The 25,249-nt window shown below is 38.5% G+C and overlaps 1 protein-coding gene and 2 long non-coding RNA genes across 7 annotated transcripts in view; 1 reads left to right on the forward strand and 2 right to left on the reverse strand.

Moving 5' to 3' along the window:
• The window catches only part of LOC123880684 (FH1/FH2 domain-containing protein 3), a 95,437-nt gene that overhangs the window by 43,520 nt on the left and 26,668 nt on the right, over window positions 1–25,249 (reverse strand). The gene's annotated exons all lie outside the window — the stretch shown is intronic.
• On the forward strand, window positions 829–23,695 carry LOC123880722. The gene is made up of 3 exons (XR_006799323.1): window positions 829–839; window positions 1,878–1,882; window positions 23,611–23,695. It is a non-coding gene; the product is annotated as an uncharacterized LOC123880722 (long non-coding RNA).
• Window positions 14,647–23,748, reverse strand: LOC123880718. The gene is made up of 4 exons (XR_006799319.1): window positions 23,624–23,748; window positions 23,018–23,025; window positions 19,432–19,434; window positions 14,647–14,658 (listed from the first exon to the last, which is right to left on the reverse strand). It is a non-coding gene; the product is annotated as an uncharacterized LOC123880718 (long non-coding RNA).

Consider the following 25,249-nt stretch of genomic DNA (forward strand, 5'->3'; position numbering starts at 1 on the left):
GAGCGTGCTTGGCTATGTGCCTTATTCACTCTTATTTGAAGGTCCCAATATTGAAATTGGCGGGAAAACGAAAGCCGGAAGAGCATTTCCATTGCAATTCTGTGTATTTCGCTCAATGGGCATATAGGTAGGTAGGTACGCATCAGAACTATAAGCAGGTTAAATAAAAGCCAATTAAGCGTTGCATTCGCTTGATAATCCTTCGAGGAACACTGTCTCAGCGAAATGTTACATGAGAGCTGAATTAGGTTGTAGAAGTGCTTATGCGTTAACCTGAATACCATTCTAAATAAGCATTGATATAAATGTAATATATAAGTCTATGTCTCCGAAATTAAACATTTTGCAAATCCAACATTATGAGAATTCAACATTTTGGACCTGAAGGGTAAATAAGACATATTTTAATACGCACATGGGTATTTTTATGGCTCCGTACCTCAAAAGGAAAAACGGAACCCTTATAGGATCACTTTGTTGTCTGTCTGTCTATCCCTCCGTCGTGTCTGTTAAGAAAATCTATAGGGTACTTCCCGTTGACCTAGAATCATGAAATTTGGCAGGTAGGTAGGTCTTATAGCACAAGTAAAGGAAAAATCCGAAAATCGTGAATTTGTGGTTACATTACAAAAAATATATATATTAAAATGGGTTTCAATTTTCAAAGTAAGCTAAACTATACCAAGTGGGGTATCATATGAAAAGGCTTTACCTGTACATTCTAAAACAGATCTTTATTTATTATTACGCATGATAGTTTTTGATTTATCGCGCAAAACGTCGAAAAAAATACCCGAATACGGAACCCTCGGAACGCGAGTCTGACTCGCACTTGGTTGGTTTTTTTCTTAAGGGACCAATAGTTTAGGGTCTAGGAGTTTATTATGTTTGCCTCCTAACGAATTCAAACCTATATAAGTACTTAGATCAAAAACTGTGCCCCGCTGTGGCCAGAATAATAGGTGCAATAAAGCTCCGAAATGACAGATCTTTTTATGCCGATTCGAAGCTTGCTCAGTTCCGAGTAAGCTCACATGATGCTGACTGTTGCTATTGTATCAGTGATTGACCAATACTTTGGCACTCCAAAAATCTGGCATTGTCTTTCTTGTCAGCAACGTCAGCATACAAGTAACCAGCGCAATCGCTTACATATCGTATAGCTACGTGCGCGGAAATCGTGCGCTTTTATTTCGTCAGCTCTAAGTATCGAGCGGCAAGCGTCTTACTCGACATAAGTTATATCTACAAGTTGGTTGGGTTACAGTTTTTTTTCCGTAGTTGGGTTACAGATTTTAACTTTTATTCTCTTTTTTTTTTCTCTCTCGTCTGGCTTTTACAATGATTAGCCAATGTCAATTTGTAACAAGTTAGCTAAATTATACAAGTATGGACCCCGTCTGTGCCGGCGCTCGCCGACATACGCACGGCACCCCCTTAGAGCGTTTTCCAGTCAGTTTTAACAAAAAAAACACTCCAAAAAGTCACAACACGCGCGCCAGCAAACGCCACCACAGACGAAGTCCACTTTTATTCTTATTTTTAAATTAATAAAAGAAAAAGTGGTTGTTGCAGCGGCTACCAGCGCCGAACGAGCCAAGTGGCGCAAATATGAAAACTTCGGTGGGAATTTCATATTTGTGCCTTTTGGCGTGGAGACCTTGGGGCCATGGGGGAAAAAGGATTATCGAGTCAACCGGGGACCTGAGAGCTGGCAGCTACGGCAAAGAATTAGTTTGGTGATCCAAAAGGGGCCAGCATCTTGGGTACAATGTCCCGCTGCGGTCGTCTCGATGAGGTTTTAGTTGTAATTTAGTTTATTTAAATTTTAATTATCAATTTTTAAATTAATTATGGAAATATCTAAGCCAGTTAAGTTTCTGTTAAGGCACAACCTTAATTTGACAGTGACCACACCATATATAGCGCGGCAACACTGGCGGAATGTTTTTTCTTGAATTTTGTTACTTCGTCTTTCTCTTCTGTCAAAAACTATGTCACGAATTACACCATGCTCAAAAGGACAATCTTTTCACTCCATCTACCTGACTTGCAACATGAAATATTGGCGGAGACAGTTTCTATTTAGGTTATTTTCTAAGATAGACCAATATTGGAGATTTTCAAGTTCATGCTTTTAGTTTCTTGCCGAGTATTATACTTATTAACAAATTAAGTGCATGGGTTGCCTTGAAGAGATCACTATACAGGTCGCCCTTAGTTTGTACTGAAATCTTGCCTGTATGTTATTCTTTGTCATAGTTTTAAGCAATAAAGTTGTAAATCTCGCTATAGCTCGTGACTTGAGGCAGTGTTGCATTAGCATGGCAGCCGTATTCTCGCGTGGTTTGGAGCATCGACAGGCGACAGCGCGGGCGCACGTTCGATACTTCCGCTATTGGATAATAGTCGTTAAATTCACTTTTGGTGGTTATTGGAAACTTGCGCGACTTCGTACGAGTAAAAATTACCCACCAATGTATCAAGAAGTGGTGATAGCCAAGAAGTTAAGTCAGCCTAGTTGGGACACGGCGTTCGATCCGAGTGGACTTAGGTTTCTAAAACTACTGCGGGAACTCTTCGGTTTCTCTCCGTCACTCGTTGTAATATATTGTATTTGTATATTGTAATTGTAAAATATTGTATGGGGTGACGTGACAGTCACTGACTGGCGCGAAACTTAAGAGGGCTCTCTCCGTCACTCGTTTCATACAATCGTAGTTCCAATTTCATTTGAATATTAAGCAACCAAAGTCCATGAAATTTTGCAGACATATTCTAGAAACTAATATCTATGTCTGTGGTTTTCCAGATTTCTGTTAAAATATTCGGTTTCAAAGTTACACGGTCTTAAAAATTTTCATACAAATCTTTGAGCCCCTGTAATTTTAAAACTACATATTTTTAGAAAAATCTAAAACACCACAGACACAGATATTGGTTTCTAGAATAGGTCTGCAAAATTTCATGGACTTTGGTTGCTTAGTATTCAAATGAAATTGGAACTACGATTGTATGAAACGAGTGACGGATAGAGTCCTGTTAACTATTTCCATGTCAAAAATTACGTAACCGCGCCATTGCGATTAAAGAACAAGCAAAAAGCGCTTGCCTATAGTGAATAAAAAAAAACAGTTACTCAAGTAAGCATATAATATACTAGCGATATAATATACTAATAATGTACTAGCGACCCGCCCCGGCTTCGCACGGGTGGACATTTATTTTTTCTATTTTCCGGGATAAAATGTAGCCTATACGGATTCGGAAGAATCCCTCTAAGTAATGGTAAAAGAAATTTTGAAATCGGTCCAGTAGTTTTTGAGCCTATTCAATACAAACATACAAAAATACAAAGGTTTCCTCTTTATAATATTAGTATATTATAAAGAGGAAGTAACATGGTAAATTTTAAATTTTTATTTTGATTTTTACTGTTGCCACCACATATTTATGCTAACAATTAATTTGGTCATGGGCCCTAAATAAGATTACATCGCTAGATATCGCTCATCGTATTAAAATGTTATGCAGATAGAAGATCACTGTGATGATTTCATCCAATGTAGGTTGTGGTTGCATCACATTGCTTTATGAACATAGATATAAATCAAACTAACGATTAAAACTCGACACAAGCGAGTTGAATTTTCAGCAAAAACACATAATAGTTAAACATTTATAACACGTATGAAGACACTACTGAGTAGGGTTGCCAACAATTTGTTTTCATGTTTGTGAAAGACTCATTAATCCATTAATCATCATCATAAAGACCCATCGATCACATAATGGTAGGAGTTCTCTTGGGATAATAATGCGCTGGGTTCCCAAATCCTTCCACATACAACTCATGAGAAGGAGATTTCGTTTCTTAGGTTATACAGTTAATGTCAGACGTAGGTGATAATAACCGGGACCGATGGCTTAACATGCTCTCTGAGACACGGAGGTAACGAAATCGCCAAATTTGGACCTCGAAAGACGGTCACCCATCCAGGTACCGTCTTGAGCCAACGCTGCTTAACATCGATAATCGCAATCGATTGATATGCGTTGTCACAACTAGACCACACGCCCTTCTTATTTTATAATTATAGTTATTTACACGTTACCAAGCACCCACGCCCAAAAAGATGTTATAAAAGATTCTGTTCAAATACTTTTTACGTAAATAGGTATACAAAATCCACCGCGGGTAACACCGCGCAGAGCAGCTAGTACTATAATATTATCTTGCTTATTTTGCTAGTGGTGGCAACCCTAAAACTGCGCGTGAGCTCTGACAATGGGAATATTTTTTAACCGCGCAGGTTCATTGCGCAACTGCGCTTATGTCACGCTCACAGATGATCGTTGATCATTGATCAATCATCAAGAGTACCTAACAATCAAGTCGGTATGCTGCGTGCCTTTTGAACTCGGTAATCACAAAATCAAGTCATTTTTAGGGCCCGTAGTCCGTACATTCTCAACGTTTTCCGGCGTCCGTGTTTCCTACCACGGAAGCAAGAGTGAATACACATCTTCTAGGTTCTAGGCATGTCGCTCCAATTTAGACCTCAATATCATTGCTTGCTCTAATACCTGACTATGTTGAAGCGCCTACAGCTTCATCTCGGCAAATGCACTTTGTTGCGAACAGTTTTAATAATGTTGACAAAGACCATAAATAATTGTTTATCCTATTAGTATTTTTTGTATTGTATATATTTTAAATATAAATTAACTAACTACATAACATATATTTCATGTATTAAATTCAAATCTTACTTATCTAAAATCATACATTTGTTATCTGTTTGAAATGTCAGTTCATACAACATATTTTCTTTAACAACCCTCAATTTTGTATATTTCTAGATTGTCATTTTACGTTTTTATAATTTTCCTTTGTTCTCTTCTCTTTGTTAAAAACCCAAACGGTCTGCGCGCTAATAAATTCATTTTTAGAAGAAATATCTTTAATTTTATCATCCACGCATCAACAGACTAAACTCCCCTTAATTAAGTTTTGTAGGTTTCGTTATTATTTAATAAATAATAATTATATTTTTATTATAATAATACCTATATTATAGCATCTACTATTTATCTATAAATAATTAAAACTAATGGTTAGGCCTGGTCAGTACGAAAAAATAGGTATAAGTACCTACTATTTATAGGAGTAAAAGTGGTAAAAGAAAATTCTTTGCATATATTAAAGACAATTTTCTAAAGTGCATGCATATTTTAGTAGTAACATTATCCAGAGAAGTATGCACTGAGCACATAAGATTTACCTTCGGGCCACGGGTGAGTCGCATAAGCGAGAAGCGAGGGATAATTCTGATATTTCAACGCAGTTCTTTGCACCTACGAGTATTACAAGATCTAGTATACCTACTTGGTAAAAATAATTTGTGAGAAGGTCATAATAAACAAGTGTAAATTAAAAATTTATAACACCCACGACATGTGACGGTTACAGTAACTAGAAAAGAGCTGATAACTTTCAAACGGCTGAATCGATTTTCTTGGACTATAGCTAAGAACACTCTCGATCAAGTCGCCTTTCAAACAAAAAAACTAAATTAAAATCGGTTTATTAGTTTAGGAGCTACGATGCTACAGACAGATACACACGTCAAACTTATAACACTCCTCTTTTTGGGTCGGGAGTTAAAAAGAAGGAATTGTGAACGTTACTTCCCTCCGAAATATTTGATCTGAGTTACTAAATTCATGCCTAAAGAAATTTCACTTGAAAAGGCAACACCAAAAGCCATGGCTCTCTAGTAAGAGCTGTATAGATTGTTTAAAATTCAAAGCGCAGTGTGGTTAATGGTGTAGAGACACTTAATTATGGGCGCAGGAACTTTGCGGTGTCAATTCTTCGCAGAAAGTAGAAACGCGCTGCTAAATACCTAATCGTAGTCCGAATTCTCTATGCGTCGTATTCCTTGCTGAGGGTCGTAACCTCCTTTCCATTAATTACATAGGTAATGGTAGGGGGTTTCTTGGATGTAATAATTCAGTGGATTGAATAATGCGGTGGATTCCCAGATTATTCGCATACGACTAAAACGATCATTACGCACATGACTTAAAGATTTTTGATTTTTATTAACAGGTTCATCATCATGATCAACCCGTCGCCGGCCCACTACTGAGAATAGATTTCCCCTCAGAATCAGAGGGGCATAGGCCACAGTCCGATACGCTGACCAACTCTCAGGCATGCAGGTTTCCTCACGATGTTTTCCTTCGCCGTTAAAACATAATAAGTATATTAAATATCTCAAGTTAGAGGTAAATATGTGATCCACCAATTTACCGTAATGAAGTATTTAAGAAAGTATAGAGTAGGTAGTAGATACTTTTGATGATTCAAAAGTATTTGTAAAAGTTTAATTGAATAAAAATATTTAGCATTTTGAATTTTTTTTAATAGTAGGAAGACGTCTTGTTATCCACTAAGCTATTACGGCTCTTATTAGCAGATCTCTAATATCTGCCGCTGCGCAGGTAAGAGGTCAGAGTTCTTTTTAGATGATGCTAGCAGCTGTCCTATATTAGAATGATACAAAAGTGAAGCCAGCTATTCACGTCCTAAATTACCTAAATATCTCGACTCATTTTCGCGGTAGGTATTTCCCAACGTCGCGAACGAAACGCGTTTTGTGTTACATAACTACATACTTTACAAACCGAATTAGAACAACAATATTATTGTATTTCTAAATTAAAACTAAAATAATAATAATAATAGTAAGTTTATTTATTTTTATGTATGTAGGTATATTATATTCCCATTGGCTTTTATATTAAGTATACCTATCTATTTTGTACCCGGGCGTGAGAGCTAGTAATATATAGGATAATAATAGTTATATTAAAAACTCAAAATGAATTAAATTAAATCTAAAATCTCATCGAGACCACCGCAGCGAGGCATTGTACCCAAGATGCTGGCAGCATTACCCCTTTGGGTGGCCAAACTAATTCATTGCCCAAGTTAGCTGCCAGCACTCGGATCCCCGGTTGACTCGATAACCATTTTTGAAATTTCCTCAAAAAGAGCTCGCCCCGGCGCTCCACGGACCCAAGGTCTCCACGACAAAAGGCACAAATATGAAGCTCCCATCGAGGTTTTCATATTTACTACGCCTCTTGACCCGTTCGGCGCTGGTGGCCGCTGCACCCGCCACAGATGAGGTCGCCTCTGTATTTAGGTAGGTTTAGATAGAAGGTGGTGGTATGTAGGTACGTGCGAGTGCAATGAAACGATCGTATGCCTTCGAAGCTAGTTTATTACTAGCTCACGTGATCCGAGTGCAATCGGGTATACATCAGGTGGTCATTGGAACTCTCTGATGGCGGGATCTGACAGGACAATCGAATAGTTTATTTACATAAACTGTTACCTTTCAAGGAATATAAGTCAAAAGTCTGATGATGTGTTAATGGAGATTGAAGGTGGGTACTGGAATTCCCTAATAGCATATATATATTTGTGTTTAGACCTACATAGTATGTATTTTGTTTTCATGATTAAGTTTGAATTCTTTTTATGTTTTTAATACATTAAGTGATATTTAGGTTAAGGTTTAAACAGTTTATTTTCTCAAAAAAAAACTAAATTTCAATTTAAATATTTATATTTACAGTAGATAACATAACCTTTAAAGGAACGGTGACTTAATACACCACCTTTCTAACAAAAAAAAACTAAATTAAAATCGGTTCATTCGTTTAGGCGCTACGATGTCACAGACAGATACACATATACACAGATACACACGTCAAACTTATAACACCCCTCTTTTTGGGTCGGGGGTTAAAAATAATTCAAAACATATCTTTCGGCTAGTCACTGAATAGTAGCGCTCCCTCAAAAAGCCAGTTTTCGTAAGAGCTACTCAAACTAAAACCGATTATAATCTAATGTGTATCCAGCGTAAAAAAATCATTATTACTCTAAACATCGTTGCAACGGTAATTATTATACCCGTAATTAATTATGATGCAACCTTATTCATAACATAAAGTATAAGTAGATTATATTTTAGTTACGAGTACATTCTGTGTTCGTTACCAAATTAAAATTGCAGAAACATTATTTTGAAAATGTGGAGAAACGGTAAATAATTTATCATACATCACTATGCATGCAAATATGTGTTTGTTTGATGGTTTGCTTTATTTGTTTATCATTCAATCACGCCACAATTGAGCAACGGATCGACGTGATTTTTTGCATAAGTACCTATAGATTTGGAGAATGACATTACGCTACTTTTTATCGCGGGAAATCAAATTCACGGGATTTTCGAAAACCTAAATCCACGCGGACGAAGTCGCGAGCACCAGCTATTTAAAATATATTTAAATCCCCGATATTTTGTCAAATTAACATTTTGATAGGGAAAGTAGTGGGGAAAATAGCCCAGCTTGGAATTTTTGGTGCTTCAGATTAAAATATTTTAATAAATGGCCACTTCAGCTTTGATATGTCGGTCTCTCTGGATCTAATACGGATCTTCTCATTTCTAATTTGATTATATAGAGAAACTACGCCCTGTGCATCGCGAGTGACTCTGACTTTGACTTCGAAGGATATATTTTATTATAGCGATTTAATTAAATCCATACTCTTGATTGGTTTCCACGCGACCGTACCGAAACGCTAAATCGCTTGGCAACAAACCAGACCAGACCAGAGACGATTTACAAATTATAATTTCCAAACTACCTCTGCCAGAATACAACCCAGGACCTTCCACTCATATAAGATCACAGCGCTTACTGCTTCAGGAAGGTTGATATGAAACATATTTTGGGGCGAAACCATGGACGAATTTAATTCACCGAGGGCAAAACTTACCAACACTAAACACTAACATTATGTTTAAGTTAAGTTAGTTTTTAAGTTTTATTTATTTTTTAAGTTTTATATTTTAAGCGTGTTTTGTATTACCTGTGTGTTGATCCAATGAATAAATTTAATTCTATTCTATTCTATTCTAACATGACGCGCAACGGAAAAGATAATCCCGCCACCATCGCCCCTCATTTCGTGATTCCTACCACCAAGTAGGTCGATAGATCGCCCACTGCACAGGTACAGGTCAGAGTTCTTTTATACACGATCGGCTATTTTTTAAAATGCCGTTGTGGTCTGTAAAAGCATTGCATATAAGTTGCAACATGCAGTAAAGTCATTATAATGTAAAACACTTTAATTTCTGCACTATCTGATGCTACTCAAGGACTGTTTATTCGGTTTATCTACAACAATCTAACGGAAACGCTAAAATATAATATACCTACTGTTATGAAAATATAGTTGAAGGTCTAATTAGTCAGCCGATGTTTTTAAAGCAACATATAGTTCAAAAACTATTTAAATATCAGAGATAAACGTTCGTTATTTGATACATATTATACTAGGGACCCGCCCCGGCTTCACACGGGTGCAATGCTGATACTAAATATACTACAGAATGTCCTTATATACGTACAACGTTTGCAGCTTATTACAAAATACAGACATGTTTTCTATAGAGGTTACTCTTGAAAGAGCGACATATAATTAACCATATGAAAAACACACTTTTTGTTTTTGCAAATTATTTACTATCGCGTTATTTATGGATCTTTTTAAGGTGAACAATACTGTGACACATTATATTGATCTACCTCTATCTCGTAGGGTCCAGCCAGCGTCTGCTATTTTATTCTGAATATTATTGTAAACTAGCTGATGCCCGCAGCTTCGCCCGCGTGGATTTAGGGTCTGAAATCCCGTGGGAAAGTTGTCACAAAGTTCCTCTATCGATTAAAAAAAAAATTACGCAAATCGGTTCAGAAATCTCGGAGATTTCGGTGTACATAGGAAGAAAAACACAACTCCCTTTTTGAAAGTCGGTTAAAAAAGTAGCCTATTTTACTCCCTGATCAATCCTCTACTTGTCTGTGAAAACCCCGTCAAAATCGGTCCAGCCGTTCCGAAGATTAGCCTTTTCAAACAGACAGACAGACAGACAGACAGACAGACAGACAGACAGACAGACAGACAGACAGACAGACAAAAATTTTAAAAACGTGTGATTCAGTGTTGGTATCGTTCAAATAACCATATGAGCTTAATATGAGGTAGTTATTTCGAAATTACAGACAGACACTCCAATTTTATTTATTAGTATAGATTGAACAATTGAAAAGAGCAACCGCCGAGTTTCTTGCTGGTTCTTCTCGGTAGGAAGTAGGAACGGCATTCCGAACCAGTGGTAAATTATTTGACGATTCAAAAACACTTGTAAAAGTTTATTTGAATAAAAATCTATTCTATTCTATTCTATTCTGCAATGTAATCTAAAAAAATGTGTTTATATGTGTTGAAATCTCTGAATTGATGTGTTTCTCAACTATATTGTACATGTATTATACATATAAACCGCAAAAAAAACCGCATCAAAATCCGTAGCATAGTTTAAATATTTTAGGACACATAGGGACAGACAGCGGGAAGCGACTTTGTTTTAAACTGACTCTAAAAAACCGGCCAAGTGCGAGTCGGACTCGCGCACTGAGGGTTCCGTACTCGAGTATTTTTCCAACATTTTGCACCATAAATCAAAAACTATTATTATACATAAAAATAAATAAAAATCTGTTTTAGAATATATAGGTAAAGCCCTTTCATATGATACCCCACTTGGTATAGTTATCTTACTTTGAAAATTGAAACACATTTTAATTTTTTTTAATGATGTAACCACAAATTCGCGGTTTTCATATTTATCCCTGTACTTGTGCTATAAGACCTACCTACCTGTCAAATTTCGTGATTCTAGGTCAACGGGAAGTACCCTATAGGTTTCTTGACATACACGACAGACAGACTGACAGACATCGAAGTAATCCTATGAGGGTTCCGTTTTTCCTTTTGAGGTACGGGACCCGAAAAACGAAGAGGTTCTCAATTCATCGGAATCTTTTTTATTAACCCCCGACCCAAAAAGAGGGGTGTTATAAGTTTGACGTGTGTATCTGTGTATCTGTGTATCTGTGTATCTGTGTATCTGTGTGTCTGTGTATCTGTGTATCTGTGTATCTGTGTATCTGTCTGTGGCATCGTAGCGCCTAAACGAATGAACCGATTTTAATTTAGTTTTTTTTATTTGAAAGGTGGCTTGATCGAGAGTGTTCTTAGCTATAATCTAAAAAAATTGGTTCAGCCGTTTAAGAGTTATCAGCTCTTTTCTAGTTTTCTTGTGATAAAGAAGGTTAGATAACCGTTAGGTTCATAATATTATGTCAATAGACAAATGTCAAGCTGTCAAGATGGACGTTGCCTAAATACATAATTATTTATTTGAAAATGATGTTTTGGAAAATTCAAATACTTTGGATCGTCGGGGGTGTTATAAATTTTTAATTTACACTTGTTATATACTATGTAGTGACAGAGAAGTCCCGTATTATGACACGTATTACACGACCCCTAGCCTATTCTACTCGATAGCGTAAAATGTATACGCATGGGAAACGTACGGGAACATGACTCCATAAATGGATACTACATACTGTACTGATATTCTACATTGAATGTTCTGTACCAAATTGTCACAGTTACTAGATGAAGGCCGTCAAGACCATCAGTAGGCAAGTAGGCAAAATATAGTGCGTTTCAACGAATAGTACCTATGGCGTTATGTTGGCTCCCCTGTCTGTCCAAGTCATTGGCACCATATTTGCATGAGAAGACGCAGATTTTGTTTATTTTCATTTGATTTGCCTGAATGAATGAAATGAAAATCAAATGAAAATAAACAAAATCTGCGTCTTCTCATGCCAATATGGTGTCAATGACCACCCAACAGACAGGCGAGCCAACATAACGCAATAGGAACTATTCGATGAAACGATCTATACCTGTCAACTTTGTAAAATGAGCAATAAAATTAGTAGGTGCCTATTAGGTATAGTCGTACCGGCCGGCTAAGGGCTAATAGCAATAAAACTTTTTAACAATAGTGTTTTATATTTTGCACGGTCATAAGTCCATTAGGACTCATTAGCGTGCGAGTTAAATACAACCTAACGACAGCTAAAAATTTATTATATTTCCCGCAAACAAAAAAATCTACGACTGCATAGGGTTGTCAAATATGTAGATGTATTTTTTAAATTGCCTTTTTCATAACTGCGCATAATAACTAATAATAATGACAAGATAAACTTAGTTTAATTATAATTTTTAATTTAAGTTTAGGTAGGTAACGCGTGGTTATTTTACCAGTTCTAAAGAAGGACTGATCGGGATTTTCGAACTTCCGAGTTCCAGTCGCTTGTTGCAAACCTGTTGAAAATATTTGATAAATCTGTTGTGATTATTGACGGCATTTGACTTTGAAACTTAACGTAAACAGTTAAGTTAGCGTTTTGAATGTGTACGTACCTACTTATGATCTTTTGGAATATTAATTAGTTAACTTTTATGGCTTTTAGCTCCGAGCCGGGCGATTTGACTATACCTATACCAGGAACATTATTTTATTCCTCTTGCTTTGAAAAAACAAAATATCAATCGGCTTTTTCCAGCAATTTAACATGACAATTATTATTTAATAGAAATTGCTGGATATTTTCATATTGGCAACGAGGTTTTTCAAATGCACAGTACATGCATGCAACATAAATTAGGTGTTTTTAACCCCTGACCCAAAAAGAGGGGTGTTATAAGTTTGACCTGTGTATCTGTGTATCTGTGTGTGGCATCGTAGCTCCTAAACGAATGAACCGATTTTAATTTAGTTTTTTTTTGTTTAAAAGGTGGCTTGATCGAGAGTGTTCTTAGCTATAATCCCAAAAAAGATATTATTATAAATATGTTATTTTACGTTTCGCAATTTTTTAAATCAATTTTCGTCACTGTGCACTTGAAATTTGAATAAAAATATGATTTTTTAAACTAATAGACAATCTGAGATTATTCCTTTGACCTCGCTCGAAATAATTTTGTAATTTGAATAATTTAGACGTTTCGACAACATTTGGCTACAATGATTTTAGCATGACTGCATTTGACTGCATTATAATATTCGTAACTCCTGAGATAGGTATAATGCGATACATATCATCATTATCAGCAACCAATTGATTGATGGATTTCAGTCGACTATTGCATACAAAAATATGAAAATCTTTATTTCAGGTGGGGGCTTTAAAGTCAATTCAGCGCTATATTATGTCGAAAAGGGCAATTAGAAACTGAACGTGTGTATAATTTCAGTTATATGATGTGCTTGAACAACAGATACTAAAATGAGATATACAGAAACGAAATTATTAAATTTTTATGGGCATAAGTATTATTCACATGACTTCACAAAATGTCGGAAAAAATACCCGAGTACGGAACCCTCGGTGTGCGAGTCTGACTCGCACATGGCCGGTTTTTTTTAAATTAAATCTCAGTTTTCCACCGTGTTGGCACCCTACCCGTGAGTCACGTCGTGGTTCGTGAGGAATGGTCAGAATGGGGATAGGCCATTGCTGCAACTACTTCCCGTGACCGCCTTGTATTGTTTATACCTTGTACTTGTAGGGAGGCACACGTCATCTAAAATTATACTTCACCAATAACTGACTGAAAGAAGCGGTAGTTGTAGTACAGTACTAGTGTGCCAACTACGGACCCCTCGGCAAAGGACCCTATGCAAATAGGTACAGTGGACCCCCGGTAATCTGACAAACATTTCGCAGGGCATTCGAATTTGTCGGATTATAGAGTACTGCCTAAGACCCCCTACAGTCTGGAATTTTTTACAAAAGAGTACCTTGTAATCCGACAAATTACAGATCCGATAAGATTTTATATGTTATGCATAATCTGAAGTACAAATCATGTATGTCAAATTTAGTAAATTCAATAATAATAGACATGTCGGATTACAGGGGGTACCGGATTGGACGGGGCCGGATTACCGGGGGTCCACTGTATTGCGTTCCTGTGCCGTCTCATTATGGTGTAGACGGGTTCGCTGGGTTTTAGTGGGTAGTCCCACATACCTGCCCCGAAAACATTACACTCCTTTTTTGCGCAGTCGTGCAAAGGAAAATACATGACTCTCAGAAGAGAGTCATGCTCAGTAAGGCACCTGCGCAGCGATGGTTTGATCATGACGATGATCGATTAAAATTGCGTGTGGCAAAGGAGATCATTATTTTTGGGCCTTTTCTGAAAGTGCCGGCCAACGAAAAAAAATGGTACGGATCGTTAGAACTAGCCATTTGGAGTAATAGTTAATATGGCAGAAAAGTTGTAGGATTGCTCTGAACCAAGTTATACAAGGTCGAAGATTCGTCATTTTCATACATTTTATTGATTTCTAAAAGTGCTGGGAAACATAAAATAATGTTAGATATTGCTAGAACTAATGATTTGAAGCAATTGTCATTATGACCCGAAGGCTGTGGGGACGTTATATGTCGTGTTATACAAGTTATACAAAAAATTAATATACTTTGTATAATTAATTGTAACCGATTTTAAGATTTTGTTACTGTTCTGATTGTTTTATACGAATTTGAATACACGTACAATTATTTTGACTCCCACGAAGTGCTGGATCAGCTGCAATGTGGACAAAATTCGTTTATACATACCTGGATTGTATGCGGCCTTGTAATACTAGGTGATCTCATCCAGCCATCTCCCAAACTTCTGCCACTGGGATATCTCCGGCGAGCTCTGTGATGAATACACTATTTGGTAATAAGTACTGTTCACCATATAGTAACTACGGGCTTGCTTCAGTCGATAGCTGCCCAAAGCTTCGATTCTTCTGTGAATCTAGGAAAGTCATTGAACGGAGGATGTCGGCTTCCATAGTCTGGAAATGAGCTCTTCTTCTATTATAATTATTGTGTGTGATAACAAGTTCTGCTAAACTGTTTTACTCATTGACCAGTTCATGGATTTTGTCAAGGAAATCACGTTATTGTCTATCAGAACATGATAGCTGTTTAGCGATGTTACCGCGATCATGAAATAATCGATCACGTTACTTAATGCCCGGTCACTCTGATCAATCCTGAGCAAACGAAAATCTCTTTTCAAGCAATTGTTCATCACTTCCACCATCCAGCGGCAAATGGTAACAAGCTTAGATTTATTGGTTTGGTCAGTAATTAGCTGGGTTTCATTTAAATATTTTGTTTCTAGCATTTGTGTCACATAACCGCATGCCTCAAGAAAGAAAGGCTATCTATAAAGGGCATGTACAGACAGATACAGGCGTGTATATATATCTTCAGAAAAGCACTAATTACTTTTTTCAGTGAAAATCATACCCTAACCACAAGTTCCGAAACCACTAAAAGCCTTTATATTTTTTGCGATGGAACAATAATCTACACGCTGCAGCAACTTACAATGCCTAGATTTTAAATGATACTTTAAATGATATAGAAGAGTTTTACTGGATTTTTATCTTAGTCCATGGTTTTAGAGATACCATAAACAATCATGAGGTAATCTTTCTTTCTTGAGGTGTGCGGTTAAGTCCACAAATGCCAGTAACAAAACATCAGTAAAAACCCAGCTAACTACTGACGAAGCCAATAAATCTAGACTTTTTACCATTTGCTGCTGGATAATGTAAATGATTAACGACCGCTTTGGAAGAGATTTTTGTTTACTCAGGGTTATTCAGGATTTGTAACCGGACATTAAGTAACATGATCGATTATTTCAGGATTTTGTCAGCATTGCTGAACGGCTATCATGTTCTGATAGACAACAACGTGCATGCACGTGATTTTCTTGACGTAATCCATGAACGGCCAGTGAGCAAAACAGTTCAGCAGAACTTGTTATCAAAAACAATATGTAATTATAATAGAAGGAGAGCTCATTTCCAGGCTATGGAAGCCAACATCCTCCGTTCACTGACTTTCCTAGATTCACAGAAGAATCGACGCAGGTTGCTTTGGGCAGCTATCGACTGAAGCAAGCCCGTAGTTACTATGGTGAACAGTACTTATAACCAAATAGTGTATTCATCACAGAGCTCGCCGGAGATATCCCAGTGGCAGAAGTTTGGGAGATGGCTGGATGAGATCACCTAGTATTACAAGGCCGCATACAATCCAGGTATGTATAAACGAATTTTGTCCACATTGCAGCTGATCCAGCACTTCGTGGGAGTCAAAATAATTGTACGTGTATTCAAATTCGTATAAAACAATCAGAACAATAACAAAATCATAAAATCGGTTACAATTAATTATACAAAGTGTATTAATTTTTTGTATATCTTGTATAACACGACATATAATGGCCCCACAGCCTTCGGGTCATAATGACAATTGCTTCAAATCATTAGTTCTAGCAATATCTAACATTATTTTATGTTTCCCAGCACTTTTAGAAATCAATAAAATGTATGAAAATGACGAATCTTCGACCTTGTATAACTTGGTTCAGAGCAATCCTACAACTTTTCTGCCATATTAACTATTACTCCAAATGGATAGTTCTAACGATCCGTACTATTTTTTTTCGTTGGCCGGCACTTTCAGAAAAGGCCCAAAAATGTATGGAGCTAGAATGATCTCCTTTCTAAACGAATGTGGACGAAGTCGCGGGAAGAAGCTACTAGATACAATTAAAGCCTCAATAGCTCAACGGTTATAGGAGCGGACTGAAGTCCGAAAGGTCGGCGGTTCAAACCCCACACGTTGCACTATTGTCGTACCCACTCCTAGCACAAGCTTTACGCTTAGTTGGAGGGAAAAGGGGAATGTTAGTCATGATTCACATGGCTAATATTCTTTAAAAAAAAACCATAACCCTTCAGTCTTAGTCGCGGTTGAGTTAGTTAAGCTTAGTAAGCTAATGTTCGAAGCAATATTCGAGGCGCCTACGCATACCCTTTGCGGTATTTTCCCACGTGTATATTGTGTACTTAGGTACGCATAGCCTCATTTACTGTACACGATTACGATGCGACGACGATACGATAATTTTTATTACAGTATTAAATGTATGTCTTGGCCCCCTATCCAAGCGACCGGCGCTAGAAATCGCTCGTTGCGGTCACACACTTGCTCATAACCCAGCCACAAAACTATCCCAACTACACACTCGCTTCTTGTTGCTCGCTAACTCGTTTCAAATTTTAACTCAATTCGTTCTTCGCTAATCGGATTGGCGGTCGGTCAAGTGCCTAGTTAAATAAAATTGATAATATTGATTAAATTTAATTTTTATATAGATTTTTGAATATAAAATTGAAGTTCTGAAAAGAGCAACCGACGAGTGTCTTGCTGGTTCTTTTCGGTAGGAATAAGGCAGGACATTCCAAATCACTGGTAGATTTGGACGATTAGAAAGCACTTGTAAAAGTTTAACTGAATAAAATACCTATGTCTTTTCGTCTAGCCGTGACGTCCGCCTCTTATTCGGGAGCTGGAGGGTTCGATCCCGGGCCCACACTTCTTACGTTTCGGAGCTAGGTACGTGCGTTTTTAGCACTTAAACGTCACTTGCTTTGGCTTAGAAGGAAACATCGTGAGGACACTTAAATGCCTGTGAGTACTATAAAATGTTCTCAAAGATGTTGTTCTGCCAATGATAGCCAAAGCCTTCTCATTCTAAAAGCTCCCGTGCTCCGTGTTCTAGCGATCATGATTTCTGTTAATATTTGTCGTGAGGTGTAAAGGCGTCGAATAAGGCAGTGTTATGTTACTATTAGACGAGCCTTGTAGGTAGGATTTGTGTTGACCTGTTTTTGTATGCACGCGGGCTGCCGTAGGTAGTCTCTCCTTGAATATCATGTGGACATGATATTAGTATGGGAACGTAAAAATATGTGAACTTTTTTTATTCAATCATAAGTTAACCCTTGACTGCAATCTCACCTGGTGGTAAGTGATGATGCAATCTTAAGATGGAAGCGGGCGGATGGAACCTGGAAGGGATATGGCAGTTTTTATTAAACCCTACCCCTTTGTTTCTACACGGCATCGTACCGAAACGCTAAACCGCTTAGCGGCACAGCTTTGCCGGTGGGGTGGTAACTAGCAACGGCCGAAGCCTCCTACCATCATTTGGATTTCTGTGCTCCTACCATTTAGCGAGCCAAGCGATTTAGCGGTTCGGCATGATGCGCGTAGAAACCGATCAGGGGTACGGGTTTAATGAAACTTCCATAGTCCTTCCAAGTTAGCCCGCTTCCGTCTTATACTAGGTACATCATCACTTACCACCAAGTGAGCTTGCAGTCAAGGGCTAACTTGTATCTGAATAAAATAAAAAACAAAAATCCCAAGTGTATCTTCGTTCAATTCTTCAGTATTCGTAATGCTCTGGTTCTGTACATGTGTGGTGAGGAGTCTAAAGACCCTCTCTCTCGGCGAGCAGGGACCACTTAGTGAGATTGCAGTCAAGGGCTAATTTAATGTATAATGGAATAAAAAAGAAAAAACCGTAAGCCATTTTCCAGGTCAAATCCCAGCCCGGCTCTAGTCTGGTAGCTAAAAGGGGCACAGATCATTTGCAAATAATGGAATAAATACATTTGGAGTGGCTCTTAGACAAGGCAGCCTAGATTCATGACTGTGGCTTCGCGGCTCTTGAATAAAATATACCTACTGATATACCGACCAATCGCATACAGTTAGCAACAAAGCTAAGTTTGCAGTTCCATCCATAGTCGCTTGTATTGGCGCGTGTAAACCTAGCATTGTTGTTGACTGTACATAGACGTCACATAAAAAGAGCTCAGAACCTCACAAAGCCGTAATAGCCTATAGTGGTTAACATCCGCCTCCTGTTCGGGATTTGGTGCCGGGCATATCATCAATCAATCAGTCAAACAATCCAGTGTTTGCGTCCACTGCACACGATCCTTCACCTTCCTCATCCCACTACCTTGTTGGAGGTCGTCCCACATTGTGCTTGCTAACGCGCGGTCTCCACTCCAGAACACGTCTGCCCCAGCGACCATCACCTTTTGAGGTGTGGACAAGTTTAAAAAATCTATTAAAAGTATGCTCCTCAAAAAAGCTTATTTTACAATTGAAGATTATGTAAATGACAAAAAAGCTTGGATCTGACGCTCCAGCAATACACGGCGCTGCAATTGCTTGTATACAGTATGGCATATTATTGTAAATTGAATACTTGAAAAGAGCAACCGCCGAGTTTCTTGCTGGTTCTTCTCGGTAGGAACGGCATATCAAACCGTAGATAATTTTGACGATTCGAAAGCACTTGTAAAAGTTTACTTGAATAAAAATAATTTGAATTTGAATTTGAGGCACAAGTGGCCTGCTCACTGTCACTTCGGCTAATTCGCTGAGCTATGTCACTCTAATGACCCGGGCATCTCTAATTTTTCAGAGTTGTGTGCTGTTTAAGCTATTAAATATCACTTGCTAAAACGGTGGAGGAAAACATCGTGAGGAAACCTGCAGGTTGCATTCCTCAGGGTTCTCCACAAAGTTCTCAAAGGTGTGTGAAGTCTGTCAATCCGCACTTGGCCCTCATTCTGAGAGGAGACCCGTGCTCTGTAGTGAGCCGGCGATGGGTTGATCATGATGATAGAATTTGCATTCCACCAGTGCATAGTAGAGTTACCTACAAACAGACACGACAACTTAATTAAACTTAACCGAAGATTTATAACTTTATAAGGCATCTTTCACTTCGTGGTCGTCTCGTAAAAAGTGGAGTTTGTAAGGTTGCAGTTTTCTAAGAACTGTGCAAAAACGATTGAAGTCCTATCGATAATACAGGTGTTGTCGTTTAGTTTTTATACACTGCAGTTTTTAGGGTCACATAGTAGCAGTAATTAAACACCTGTGCACAAATTTCAACCCCTGTCTCATGGCTGTATAAGTCTTTTCTATTTTTAACCCCCGACCAAAAAAGAGGGGTGTTATAAGTTTGACGTGTGTATCTGTGTATCTGTGTATCTGTGTGTCTGTGTATCTGTGTATCTGTGTATCTGTGTATCTGTGTATCTGTCTGTGGCATCGTAGCGCCTAAACGAATGAACCGATTTTAATTTACTTTTTTTTGTTTGAAAGGTGGCTTGATCGAGAGTGTTCTTAGCTATAATCCAAAAAAATTGGTTCAGCCGTTTAAAAGTTATCAGCTATTTTCTAGTTTTCTTGTAGAAAAGAAGGTTAGATAACCCTTAGGTTCATAATATTCAAGTGTCAATTGACAAATGTCAAGCTGTCAAGATGGACGTTGCCTAGATATACATAATTATTTATTTGAAAATGATTTGTCGGGGGTGTTGAAAATTTTTAATTTACACTTGTACACACTGCAGTTTTTAGGGTCACATAGTAGCAGTAATTAAACACCTGTGCACAAACAACCCCTGTCTCATGGCTGTATAAGTCTTTTCTATTTTAAACTATGATCCTGGCGTGTAATTAGATAAATTGAGGATTGGCAAAACAGGGACTCGAATCTGAGACATGCTTGATGCATGTAACTTGGCTGACAGTGTACCGCTGCACTAGAGTGAATAAAAAAAGCAAAAACGAGTAAAGTTGGACAGGTGCGCGGGCGCAGACGAATTGGGTCCATGTTTCGATATCCCAAGCATCAGCGTGAATACACACTAGCGCCTTTTTGTCGTACAACTATTTGTCACAGCGAAATCGTAAAGGAAAGTATACCGACATATATGTATGTTGGCTCGGGTTTGTTCTAGCGAGACGCTTTCGGCTTTAGCCGAGGCTATTTACTACCTTGCCACCAAAGGAAGTATGGTTTCGTATAGAAAGAGAAACGGAGTGTGGATCGACGTAATTTTTTGCGTGGATATAGCCAAAGCCACCAGCCGCTTCATAGTTTCGTGACTGGGCGAGGAAGGCTGATGTCCGGGTGTCTTGGTGCTCTTTAGAGAAGGCCTTTGTTCATCAGTGGAAGTCCACAGGCTGATGATGATGATGACGATAGCAAGAGACCTGGCGAGTGGCATAGGTTACTTATCATACCGGAAATTAAAGAGTTCCTACAGGATTTTTATAAACCTAAATCCACGCGTCTAATATCGTCGATTTTTTTCGTATAAAATATAGGCTATGACATGCGGACCTTTACAACAAATCAATTGACATTAATTCATCAAAATCGACCCAGTAGTTTAGGCGCTACGGTGGAACACGCAGAATCTGGATACAAACATACATACATGCAGACATACATAGACTGCCTAAATCATAACCCTTCTTTTTGCCGTGGTCGGGTAAAAAACAATAAAACATCAGGAAGATGTCGCCGGTGCGGCCTTGCCCTTATAAAGTTAGTGGGCAGGAGAGTGAGGTCAACGCCTGCGCATTCGTCTCTGCCATCTCCACACTCGTTACGTTTCGAATTGATCACGAAACACAACAGTTTTTAGGGTTCCGTAGCTGAAGGCTGCCAACGGGACCCTACTACTAAGCCTCCATCAGTCCGTCCGTATATCTGTCAGCAGACAGTATCAAAATTAGGTCGGGACTTGAAATTTTCTACATACTACATAATTTTCTATATCTAAATTGAACAAAATGCGTATTTATTTCTACTTTCGTTTTTAACAGGGCTCTCTCCGTCACTTACTCCATACAAACGTAGTTCCGATTTCATTTGAATATTAAGCAACCAAGTCCATGAAATTTTGCAGACATATTCTAGCATTTATTTTAACTATTATATTAGCTATTCTATATGTCTGCAAAATTTCATAGACTTTGGTTGCTTAATATTCAAATAAAATAGGAACTACGTTTGTATGGAGCGAGTGACGGAGGGACCCCTCTTTCGTGTACGATGGTACGGAACCCTCCATGTGCGACTCCGACCCGCACTTGACTGGTCTTTATTTTTAATTGCTTATTGTGAATAGCTAGGTAGGTATTACAAAGTTTTTCGGTCAACTAATTAATGCTGCGAAATGCCATCTGTCCGTAAACGACTGTGTACCATTATCATTTCAACTCATCGTCGGTTCACTACCGAGCACGGGTCTCCTATAAAGAAGTAGATTCAAAATTCAAAATATTTTTATTCAATTAGACTTTTACAAGTTCTTTTGAATCGTCAAAAGCATCTACCACTGGTGCGGAATGTCTTTCCTACCGAGAAGAACCAGCAAGAAACTCGGCGGTTGCTCTTTTCAAAGATTTGATATACAATATTATGCCATGTATAAAAGCAATTGAAGTCCTGCGCATTGCTGGAGCGAATTGCAGGTCAAATCCACGCTTTTTTATCATTTGCATAATCTTCGATAGTATAATATGCTTTTCTCAGAAGCATATTTTTAATAGATTTTTTGAACCTGTGTAAAATGTAAAGTTTAAAATAGTTCACCATGCTTCATGTCTTTTGATGCCCTGCCTGACGCAGTGGTGGCTGTGGTATTAGTGGGAGGTCTCGGGTTCGATTCCCGGCAGAGGTATGGAATTTTATAATTTCTAAATCTCTGGTCTAGTCTGGTGGGAGGCTTCGGCCGTGGCTAGTAACCACCCTATCGGCAAAGCCGTGCCGCCAAGCGATTTAGCGTTTCGGTATGATGCCGTGTAGAAACCTTAGGGGTATTTAGTAAAAACTTCCATACCCCTTCCAGGTTAGCCCGCTTCCATCTTAGACTGCATCATAACTTACCACCAGGTGAGATTACGGTCAAGGGCCAAGCTGTACCTACCTGAATTTTAGAAAAAAAACCACACACCTTTGATAACATAATAGAGAACTCTGAAGCGTGATAGCCCAGTGGTTAAGACGTCCGCCTCCTATTCGGAGGGTCGAGGGTTCGATTCCGAGCACGCACTTCTAAATTTTCGAGCTACTTAAGTTAGCTACTTACGTTTTGAGCAATTAAATATCACCAGGTTAAACGATGAATGAAAACATCGTGAGGAAAACTGCTTACCTAAGAGTTCTCCATAATGTTCTCAAATGTGTGTGAGACTTCACACACATTTGAGAACAATGTGCCAATCCGCATTTGACTTTTCATTCTGAAAGTATTCTCAGTAGTGGGCCGGCAATGGGTTAATGATGATGATAGAAAACTCTCAGGCATGCAGGTGATGCCGGTTTTGTCACGATGCTTCCGTTGACTGTTCAAGCAAGTGATATTTAATTGCTTAAATAACAACCTACCAGTCAATAACCTAATTAATTGCTAATATTCCGTTCGTCTTCCAAACAGGATCCTTTGCGAATGCATTCCCATAGTTTTTACGAACAACTATTAATAGCAACAAAAATATACCAAGGACTCAGGTTTGATGAAAAAGTAAACAATTAAAGCTAGTTTTACTGGTCGATTGGTATGACTGCCGGGCCACAACCTCGTCGCATGAGCGACAAAGAATGGACGTATTATATGTGTAACAGCGAAATGGCATAAGCCGAGAGTTAGTCAACTCACTTAGGGATATGGCTAACGCCCGCAACTCAATTAGACTATTTCAATAAACAAATCTAGTGATATCATACAATACTGAGCATCTAATATAATATTAAGATACTACATATACTACTAGATACTATTATTATAGATATTTACGTGGCACGTGAATATTTATTTTATGTTCTAGCGGCTAGCCTAACCTAACCAGACTTTACATTTTGGTGCCCTTCTTCTTCCTCTGGGATTTTACGATTACATCGAATGTGATTCAGAACGAAATCTGAATACCAAAGTCTAAAGTAAGGTTAAATTAGATTAGAACATAAATATTAATGTGCAGGGCCGCAGTCGTTTTAACATCTACCGGGCGATAGCCATATCACTCAGGGAGGTGGCTAACTCCCGACTAAAGGTGCCCACGCACTCGAACTGAACTGCAACTGTACTGCTGCTGAACTGTGCGTCGCGGTAGCGCGCTGCACGATATTCTCTCCAGCCGCGACGTGCGGCAGTGACGCCCTACGCGGTACGCGCGTCGCGGATGGAGAGAATATCGTGCAGCGCGCTGCCGCGACGCGCAGTTCAGCTGCAGTTCAGTTCGAGTGCGTGGGCACCTTTATGCCATTTCTCTGCGACATAATATGTGCGGTGAATCGTGGGCCGTGGCCTTTTAATATTGCTGACTCAATGATCTCGCTTCGTTCAATCTACAAAATGTTCCCACTTGCTGGGCTTCTCCAAAGTTGTGAGGCTTTCGTCAAAGTCGTGGCCCCGTAGAAAAGCTATGAAGCGATAGCAAGCTAAACTTGAAAGTCTGCACATCACTGTGCACATATATTTGAGGTCGCCTGTTGCACAGCACCGCTGTCACTTTTGAAATAGAGTCGTGGCTCTACAGTGACACAGTAGCATTCGAGAGGAAAACCGGCCCCGAGTAGTATCTCTCTGGGGTAACACCGACGGACCGACCCATAGCTCTATTCCTTCACAATCGTGCTACGCCAGGGACTGCCTGGCGTCCCTGACAATGCACCGGCCTTATAACCATAAAGTTGAAACTAAAGCCCGACTACAATCATCTTAGTAAACACTGACATATTATAAAAATCGTTTTTCTTTCGCTTTCTTTATTTTAATGTTTTAGTACATCTATATTCATGAACTCAGAATTTTCTCCTCTTTCATTTGACATCCCAATCGTTACAATAGCAAAAAAAATTTTGGAGACCCTGAAGGTAGTTTCACACCAGGAAGGCGAGGAGTTGATTGGATGTACTAAAATTAAAATCTCACAGGTGGTTTCAGAGGTCACCATAATATTCTTACAGGTGTATGAGGTCTGCCAATTTACACTAAGTAGGCCAGCGTAGTGGACTGTGGCCTAAACTCTTGCTTAGATACAATTGAACGTATTTGTGAAAACTTGTCTTACGAAATAATTTTACAAGGTGTCTATCCAACTATGTTTCCCCCGGCCGGGTCTAATAGAGTTCCGTATTTAATTAAATTAAAGAGTTTGATAAGTCTAATAACTATGGAAGCACCTATTTGTTTATCATAATATTTTAAAAAATACGGCACTAACTCGCTATTAATAGCAACAAAATATCAAGGTCCCATTTTGATAAAAAAGTCAATATAATTAAAGCTTGTCCGACTGGTTTGACACAGTGGCAGTTGAAAAGAAAACCGGCACCGACCGCCTTATTGCTTAGGGTGACCATAACTGCCCATAATACCGATAATGACCGAATTTCGGCCTCGACAGCCGGTCTCCATAGATGTTATACAGATGTCCATGACACACAAGGAAACCAAAGCTCAAT

The sequence above is a fragment of the Maniola jurtina genome, chromosome Z (genome assembly GCF_905333055.1).
Source record: "Maniola jurtina chromosome Z, ilManJurt1.1, whole genome shotgun sequence".
Taxonomy (NCBI): Eukaryota; Metazoa; Arthropoda; class Insecta; order Lepidoptera; family Nymphalidae; genus Maniola; species Maniola jurtina.